The sequence below is a fragment of the Octodon degus genome, unplaced genomic scaffold (assembly GCF_000260255.1).
Source record: "Octodon degus isolate 3935 unplaced genomic scaffold, OctDeg1.0 scaffold00097, whole genome shotgun sequence".
Taxonomy (NCBI): Eukaryota; Metazoa; Chordata; class Mammalia; order Rodentia; family Octodontidae; genus Octodon; species Octodon degus.
The window spans coordinates 9,791,058-9,800,913 of NW_004524673.1; the positions used below are offsets into that span (position 1 = coordinate 9,791,058).

The 9,856-nt window shown below is 40.1% G+C and overlaps 1 protein-coding gene across 1 annotated transcript in view; it reads right to left on the bottom strand.

Moving 5' to 3' along the window:
• Cdh20 (cadherin 20) overlaps positions 1-355 on the bottom strand; it is a 272,474-nt gene extending 272,119 nt beyond the window's left edge. Inside the window, exon 1 of the mRNA XM_004638267.2 lies at positions 127-355. The gene's annotated coding sequence lies outside the window, so the exon portion shown is untranslated. The remainder of the gene's footprint in view (positions 1-126) is intronic.
• Positions 356-9,856: the final 9,501 nt, after the last annotated feature.

Sequence of the window (9,856 nt, forward strand, 5' to 3'; positions counted from 1 at the left end):
AACGCAGCGCGGAGCTGGACTGCGCGCAGCTCCTGGGGCCGCTTCCCTCAGATTGCAGCTCCCGCGCGCTCCAGGCGCCTCGAGTGGGGGACAGACGCGCCGCCCGATCCGAGCCCTCCCTTTTACCTGGCACAGGCGGCGACTCTCCCAAGACGTTCGGATTCCTCTGGGGCGAGCGTCCAGCTCACATCGCTGCCTCCCCTAACCCGGCGGCCGGTGTCCCGCTGGGTCGCTTCGCCCGCGTTCCTGGCACCGCCCCGCCCCCCACCCCCCTTCCCCCTCTGTCAAAAGTGTCACAGCTTTTCTGCCTTCGGATGTTTCGCTAAGTCTCCGCGCTGTCTCTAGGATTTGGGGGTGGGGAGCAGTGCTAGGCGCGCCAACCTCGCCGATGCTCTGGTCCACTCTCGCGGGTCTCGGCGCTCCGCCGGGCGGTGAGAAAAGCCCCTTCGCGGTCACCGTCCCTGGAGCGCGGCTCGCGGTCCACTTCCCCTCCCTCGCGCCTTCCCTAGCCCAAGTGGCTGCCGACTGCCGGTGCCGCGGGTCCTCATTCCTCTGCTCATGAATATTCTGACAGAGGCTAATGCTGTTGAAGTAAATTGAATTAGCCAATTGGTGCCAAGAATGTGCACTCCTTCCTTCTGAGGAGCGGTCGGGAACCTCACCAGATGAAAGCAATTAATGTCCGTTTGGCGCCCTGTAGTTTAGACCAGCGAGGAGCAAAATGGGTTAATTATCTAAATACAGTTTAAATACCGTATTTAAATATTTGAACTCCTCTATTGGCAGAGAAAATACGGAAATGCTAACACTGAAGGGATGAAGGAAGGTGTGTGTTGGGGGGTGGAGGAGTGTTGAACACCTAAACTTTCTCTTGAAGTTTAAGTGACTTGTTTTGCATAGATTTTGGATTGTAGAAAAGCAGTGGATAAAGAGAACAGAAAAGGCAGAGAAATAAGACCAGAAAGATGAGAATAAACACAGGTTTAACCTTGACCTTGAAGATGCAGAGGACTCAAATTCAAGGAGCGTTGGGGAGAAATGACAGAGCAAGAAGGAAACCTCGCTCACTGATTTTTTAAAGAATTTTATGGGTGGTCAAATTTCTTTTTTGGTACTCAAAGCAAAACCCTAGAATTTTAAGTCTTGAGGTTATGTAGAGGTTGGCAAGACACACTAAGGATCAGAAAATCAGAGGAGGAAGCTGAGACCTCCCTACTTCCAAATGATGAAATAACCCAACTCACACAGTGAATGTGATAGGGCCAGTCTAGAAGGCAATTTCAGTACTATAATTCTCCGGTCAAATAAACAAGACCTACAAGAAGGACCACTTTCTCTTGTCCTGACTCCCACTCTAGAATGGCAAGTTATTAATTATAGTCTTTTTTTAGCAGGTGAGCCAGCTGGGAATCATTGCCTGGTCCTTCATCTTTATCTTTCTTTATAATCTTAACAGTGGGTGCTGTTGGATTTCCACCCCATCAGTGGTTTTCTAAATACAGGAAGTTATTTTTATTAAATTGATAGGTTGCTAAATGATCAACTTGTGTTCTGCAGCCACATAATCTATATATGGATAAATAGCAGGTAAAACAACATATGTAAATAACTGGTGAAACTTCCATATGTTATAGTAGAAGTAAATGTCCTTGTTAAGGCCATTGTACCATTTCTAGTAGTTTTCAGCAGACCTAAAATCAGAACTGATACTTATAACAGTAATTATTTAGACTAGAGCAACTAATGTTTATTAAGAACTTACATGACATACATATACTACAAGAGTCATCTCATTTAATTTCTATTTAGTGCATACTTCTATTTCTTCTCCATTTCAATAGATGGGGCAGGTGAGGCTAAAAAGTTTGCCAGTGTGCCCAAGTCCATAATTTATAAGTGGTGGAGATGAACTTTTAATATAAGGCATCCTAGTCAACAGGCCACAAGCAGTTTGTACTGCTAAAAGAGCAAGAAAACAAAACAAAACACAACAAAGCAAAAGCAGGCAAATCAGATCAGAAAGGAGTTAAGTATGAACCCAGGTTTAACTTTAGCCTTAAAGATGCAAATGATGCAGTGATGTTAGAGGAAGATTCTGAAGAGAGAAGGTAGAGGGAGAGGGAAACTCCATAGACTGCTAAGAATTTTTCCTTTAAAACGCCTGCAATAGATGATTATTAAGGAAAGAACAACTTTCTTTGTATTTTGTTGAAATAATCTGTTTTTGGTGATTGCTTTCTTACCAAAACTTAGAGAGGGGGAAAAAAGAGATCTTTAATGGTGTATTGCTTTCTGTTAATATAGTAAAATTATTTAGACCAAGTTACTTATAAAAATAGAGGCTGGTTAGCCTCACAGTTCTGAAGGAGCCCAAGAGCTTGGTGCCAGCACTTGGTAAGGATCTTTGTGTTGTCTCTCTGCTGTGGTAGAGAGCACCACTGGGGAGAGCAGTTACGTATGCAATGGTGTTCTCTCTTTGTCCCCTGATAGTAATGTATCACAAAGGTCTCACCCTCATGACTTCATCTAGTTTTAATTGTATCACCAAAGTCCCATCTCCAAATATAATTAAGATATGACTTTGGGGTTTAGCTTTTTAGCATCATTATCTCTACGTTTCCAACTTCCAAACATTGTCAGGCACACAGTATACAGTACATTTTTTTATTTAAGATTTTCCAGATTTATTGTTAATGAACTAGGAATGATTATATTTTGTTTCTTCTGTTTTTTATTGTGAGTGAGGCATAACTAGAATTAAATGAAACTATCTTTAAAGAACTAAAAATGTACTATAATATATTGGATTAAAGCAGAATTTATATATATTGTATAAGGGCATAAATTTTAGTATTACAACTGTAGGAATAAAATAGGTCAGACTAAATCTTTGAATTTACCTGTTGTTTAATACCTGTTCAGTGTAAGTTGCATATCCAATTTTTTTTTCTGTTAGAATACATTCTTAAACAGTTCAGGACTTGTATTTTATTCTTTGAAACTTTGGGTGGTTCACAATATTTATTTTTTAAAAGTTATGACTATTTCATTCTTGTATTAAATATTTCCTCTTCATGATCTCCCTTACAATGCTGTTAGTTTCTTCTTTTGTGAGAGAATCCTCTTAGGTTTTAGAAACTTTCAAAGAAAGCCTTCAGAGTTTGAGATGTTTATTTATATGAGTATATTGACATAATTTTAGATCCCATAAAATATTATCAAGCTGAGTGATTTCCATATTCCTCAGGAGCCCCAGCCAATGTTATGGGTGGACTGTGAGTCAAGGTGGCACACTGGCAGTGGGTGGGAGTGTGAGGCTGTCCCAGTAAACTGCTGTCCTCTGAACAAACCAAGGTAGTGCCTCTCCAATGTGCAGATTACAGTATCCTATCTACTGGGTGTTTTGCTATTTGCAAATTACCTTCCCACATGTTATCTCATTCCATCCTACCTACTGGCTACACAGTGCATTCAGGACTGGTGTCTATCTTTAACGGGTGAGGAACCTCAAACTCTCACTGGTTCAGTCATACTCAGAGAGCTTCCTCTTTGCAGGGTTAGGGTAGGGAGTTTAATCCAGACAAAGGCACTTTCTCAGTGAAGCCATCTTTGCCATCTCTCCCTGTCCACTTTTCCCTGTTCTGCTGTGCATACACAACTTTTTTCCCAGAGGAAATAGAATTCCCTTTGTTCTCTCTTAAGATTCCTTACATGTAGAAAGATAATTGGAACACACTCCAAGAACTACCTGTAGTCTCTGCCTACAATAATCAAAAGCAACCTGAAGCCAGGAATTTTGTCTTAATTCTTTTTGTGTCGCCTGCAGCCTTGCCAGCAAGGAAGACGCGACCACTGGTTGTGTCTGCGCAGCCTTTTATTTCCCTGTTACATTTCTCTTCTCTCTCCCCGAGGCCCCTGCTCTTAGCTTATAAGTCTTAGGGCTTCCAATCATAGGGTGCCACATATGTACTGTCCATTGGTCCAGGTATGCGGAAGCAATGCATTAGCCCAAGCCTTGGCCTTATATGGAGTTGTTTATTACTAGGAGCGCTCACCCCCTGAGAGGGTGGAAGGCGGAAACCGGCGCCATCCTAGGGTGCAGCTACACGCAGCTCCCTACATTTTTGCACACCTGAATGTAGCAGATGTGCTGAAAAATCCCACCAACACCATATACAGCACACTTAAGTGCATCTTCTGGATTTTGCTGGACTATTAGGATTATTCAAAATAGCTGCCAGATGCTTTAGAAACTTACAGACACCATATAATGATATTACTGTGGTTAAAAAATAGATTGAGAAACAAATATAATAATTTCAGCTCTGACCTCTGGTTGATAAATCCTGTGAGTGAGAAAATACTTTGGTAATTTTTATGTCAGCTGCTGTTATTAAGGACATGGATGGATAACGCTTGCTCAAATTATAATCAGTTGGTTAATAGTAGTACTGTACTGGCCCATTAAGCAAAAGAAGGTATTAGTCTGGGAAAGGTGAGTGAATGTGCACTTGTGTACATGTGCCTGCATCCCTGTGTGCATTTCGCTGCAGTTTAGAGTGTTTTCCATATGAGAGCAGCTTCTGCTACGAATATAGGTTTATTTCCCTATGGGATGGATCTGCTTTATTCTTGTGGGGCTGATCTTTATTAAGAGCTCCCAAGGTTACCCAGTTAATGACAGACTTAAGCCTCCAGATCCTTATTGAATGCTGCTTTCACTCCTCCACACTGACCCTGATCAGGAGCCACTGCTATACAGTGTGGTTTATGGTTTTAAGATGGAGATGAGAGATAAGCAGCTCAATACCTCATTATAATTAGTCTCCTGAGTCAGCTAATACCCTTCTAATGCAATTTGGTGATCTAGATTATTCAGTATTATCCATTCAGGATATTTTTAGATGTATAATGATAATTGTTTAGTAGAACTGATGACAATGACACACTAAAAACACTTTTGTGGCTTCATAGTCTTGCTTGGCCATAAATATTCATTACTGAACTGTTGTTTTGGTTAAAAATGGCACACATGCAACATTCACAAAATTAAAAATACTTATTAATTTTTAAGTTTTTTTTCTTTCCTGAAGCAGTAATGTACAATTCAGATGATGTTTCTATTCTATGTTGACTTTACTAAAGGCCATTTGTAGTTTTGAGTTAACTTTTATTTTGTGTAGCATATATAATCATTCTGTCCTTTGAATTTGTGGGTCAATTGGTGATTTTCAGAAGAAACTGGTACCTTCCTGGTTCTGCCAATTCCTATCTATATCTCACTGTGTTTATGAATAAAGCAGAAATGCATCCTACTACCATCCTGCCACTTCCTCCAAGAAGAACTACCTGGAGAAACACAGTGCTTGTGACAATAGACACTGCTGATCCATTCAATTGAATCTGACAAACTTGAATACAGTATCCTTGCCACAGGCAAGGTACTGTGCTGGTTATTTTGAGTGTTTCAAAGAGAAATAAAAGCCAGTGACTACTCTCAAGGAGTTTATAATTGGGGCTTGGGGTTTGATATTTAGCAAAGAAAAAGGTCTAAGGCAGGAGTGGATGGTTCCTATTAAAAATAATAAATGAAGCGCTGTGGGAGCTCTAGGAGTACAGAAAAATATATTTCCAGTGGGGAAGGGACAGGAGAATGTTCCATAGAAGGAATAATGGTTGACTGTGTTTCCAAAGAATAGCCATTATTAGGATATAAGAAAGGGATAATGTGACCTAAGGGTAGAAGGTTGGAGGGAGCTGAAAAGCATATCAGGGACTGAGGGCCACTGGGATTGCATGTAGCCCAGGTGCATGTGACATGACAGGAGGTAAGACTAGAAAGAGAGATGGAGCCCAGAGGGCTGTGGCTATCATGCAGAGAAAGGCATATGTTACACTGAAGGCAATGAGTAGGTGCTGCTTTTGATCTGAGAAGTGACACAACTACAGCTGTGTTTATATTTGAACACAATATTTAGGAGGTGGGAGCCTGAAGGGCTGTGGTCCACCTGGAAGATCAGCAGTAGCAGGAGCAAGATGCAATGATGATCTGAGTAGGAACTGGAAAAGGAAGTGGAGACAGAAAAGAACTCTAATGTGCTCACAGTATATTGAAATAGTGTTTTTACCTACCCTGCCTGGATGCTCGTGTCTCAACAACCTTTGACACACACACACACACACACACACACACACGCACGCATGTGTATATGTATATCCTTGTGCATACACACATAGGCACATGAATAATGCACTCACAGTGAGATCCTCAAGAGCATGATTTGAATTTTTCTCAAACCATGTATTTCAGCACCTAGCAGAGTACTAGGACTGTTGTTGGCCCCAGGTAATAGTTGGCTGAATGGAATTAAAAGCAACTAATATTGGACATCAAGGAAAATAAGGTATTGCAAAATATTGATCCTGGCAAGTGATGAATTTCAGTAAGTAATCACAAATAGTCTCCTATGTCCTTTATTAATTGGTACTAGAAAAAAGCATGCCTGGGGTTGAAGATGACTTTTGATTATCAACATTTCTGAGAGAAAGATAATCTGGCAGAGCTGGTATGAATGTAGCTGGAAAACCACACAGCTGGGGGTGAAACCTAGACTTTTTGAATCCTAGAAAAATGTCATATGAGCCAAGCATGGTGGCACATGCCTATAATTCCAGCCCATTCGGGCAACTGAGGCAGAAGGATCATTGTGAGTTTGAGACCAACCTGAGATACAAAGTGAACTCAAGGCTAGCTTTAACTACATAGTGAGACCCTGTCTCAGAACAAACAAACAAAAAAGAACAAAGAAAAATGTCTTATGAACTTCCCAATTTTTAATCGTTTCCTTTTAGTCATTTAAAATATGTAGTAGGAAGAATAATGATTCACAAAGATGTACATGTCCCAGTCCCCAAAGCTTGTCTTCACTTTCAATTACATGCCAAAGGGGACAAAAGCTCCAGTCAGTTGATATTCAAGCAGAGAAGTCATTCTGGATTATTTCATTGGGCACCTGCAATCAGAAAAGCCCGTAAAAGTAGAAAAATGAGTCAGGGTGTGAGAGTACTGCAGTATGAGTCCTGGCTCTGATGAAGGAGGTGCCAGGAACTGTGGGATAGTTGTCTCTTATATGTCAAGAGACAAGCAAACATTCTGCTGATGTCCAGAGAGAAACAGGTCTCCTGGCAGCTCACCTGTGTCCCCGGGATGCACATGAGCATAAATGTCTTCTGACCTCCAGAGCTACAACACAGTGCAATAGTGCTATTTAAAGCAACTGCTTGTGGTCATTTGTTGCAGCCACAATTGAAAATTAATGCAGAAGCATAAGTGACTATTTTGCATACACCATTGCCTATTAGGACATGAAAACTTCATGAACATTCACTGTGATTTTGTAAGGTCCTCAGATTCAACAATAGAAATATGTTTTTCTATAAAATTATAGAATCTTGGTTAAATATATGTGACAGTTTTAGTAGTTATGAAGGCAGAGTGAGTACACTAATAGACTTGCATTTTAAATTACGCTTCCTGTATACTCTCTTAGACAGTACTTCTAGATGTCAAGCCAACGGCTTTAAAGTTGTGAAATGTAGCATCAATGCATGGTAATCACAATGCGTGCTCATGACCTTGTTTGAGACAATCAATTTGTGTTTTACTGAAACTAAGCAATCTTGTTCAAACTGTCATTTTTATAGTTCACTTTCAAGCAGCATATCTTTCAAAGGAATGTGTTTAGTTTCTTTTTTACTTTTGTTATTGTCATTTGTATTACATGTGTCATTTGAGATGAATAATAATTCAATAATAAGAGTAATGATAATATTAAACATTATATCTTCATGTAAAAATGTAAGTTGTTAATAACTGAATGGCAAGCTTATATTTTAACATTATATTACGTATGTGTATGTTTGGCTTATAGGCTTATGTTTTTTTCTGTGTGTGTGTATTTGATTGTTACAGGGTTTCACTATGCAGCTCAGACTTGTGGTGATCCTCCTGTTTTCAGGCTCCCCAGTGCAGGAATTACAAGTGTGTGCCACTATGCCTGGACTCTGGCTCAACCACCCTGGGTAGGGGGCAGGTGTGGCATGGGTGCCAGTGATCGCAGTCCCCACACTTTGCCTAAGCTTGCCTAAGCAGATGCTTTCGTCTGCTGAGCTATCTTGCCAGCCCCATGAGCTTAGTTTTGAGGCTCCATCAAAAAATATAGCAAATGACAGAAAAGAAGTTTGAATTATATTCACAGTTTCACCTGTTCTCTCAGCATGACACATATATGTGAAAATCATTCCATATTTATAAAAAGTCTATAAAATCTTGGCAAGGTACATGTAATTTAAAATAACACTAATTTCTAAAATTAGTATGGGCTATAAATTAATTTTGGAACAAGAGCCTTTGATAAGTAAGTGAAGTCATCACATGCAGATAGAGTGATTGTGATTTTTGATAGTCAACTACACCAAATGTTAAGAGAACATAAAGCAGTCTAAAAATAAAGTATAAAATATCATGACTAATTTTATGTGGATAAGTTTTTCAGATAAAAGAAACTAAATTTGCAAGTCCTTTCATAAGTAAAAGCTATTTGCTTTCCTTGACATTATTTTGAAATCTTTATGAAACATAATTGCAAGAAACAGCCTTGTATATGCTTATTGTTAATCTATTAGAGGCAAAATTGTAGATTATTTAAATTAGAAGATTAGTGCTGTATAGCACTGGGAAATTAATAGCCACTATTTGCATATTTTGTAGTCATCAGAAAGCATAAAAAAGATAAAGATATGCAGGATGTCTGACTGAGAAGGCTGCCCATGTTGTCTCAAGGTCTGAGTGAATGTTGGCTCTGCTGCTTTCCAGTGACCATCTGCATGTTCTGATCTGCAAAATGGATAGAACATTACCACCTACTTCATAGAGTTTTTATTAAGATTAAATTGGGTAACTCATGGTAATAGCCTTGCACATTCTGGCATATAGTAATCACATATTAAAGCCTACCTACTTTATTAATAAAAGTTAAAAATACCTAACCATCTCTACATTTTTGAATGCAATCTTTTTAAGAAGGATGATTGAAATTTTGTCAGTATCAATGCCCTACCATTAAAATAATAAAAAGCACATACTTTTTATTTCATTTATGTATTTGGTACAGGGTCTCACTATGCAGCTTAGACTTACAGTGATCCTCCTGTTTCCAGCCTCCTGAATTCTGAGAGTACAGGCACACACTACCATGCCCAGAATCGGTTGCTGGCTCAGTGTGCCCTGGGGGTCAGAGCCGGCATGTCATGCAGGACCAGAGATTGGATGCTGGTCCCTGTGCTTGCCAAAGCAGACACTTAGTCCCCTGAGCTATCTTGCTGGCCCTAAACACATGCTTTTATTTTTTAATACAAGGAAACTTAGAGATGGTCAACTCAATCTCCAGACCTTTCAAAAATTTTTCGCTTTATTAATGGTTAGAGTCATTTTTGTCTGTGTGAATTCATAAACCAAAACAACTTTACAGAAGCAAATAGTATAATTTTTGCTCTTTTAAGAGAAAGCTGGCTTCAGGCCAGCCTGATAGCTCAGGGGACTGAAGCACCTGCTTAGGCAGAGCGCAGCAGCTGAGGTTCAATCCCAGGCATGGTGTGCTCTCCCTGCTCCCCCTGCCCCCCGCCTGCTGAGACAGCGATTGAGACTAGGCATGGTGGTGAATGACTTGTAATCCCAGCACTTGGGAGGCTGAACACAGGAGAATCACTATGAGTCCAAACTACATAGTGAGAATATGTAGACCCTGTCCTAAACACACACACACACACACACACACACACACACACACACACGCAT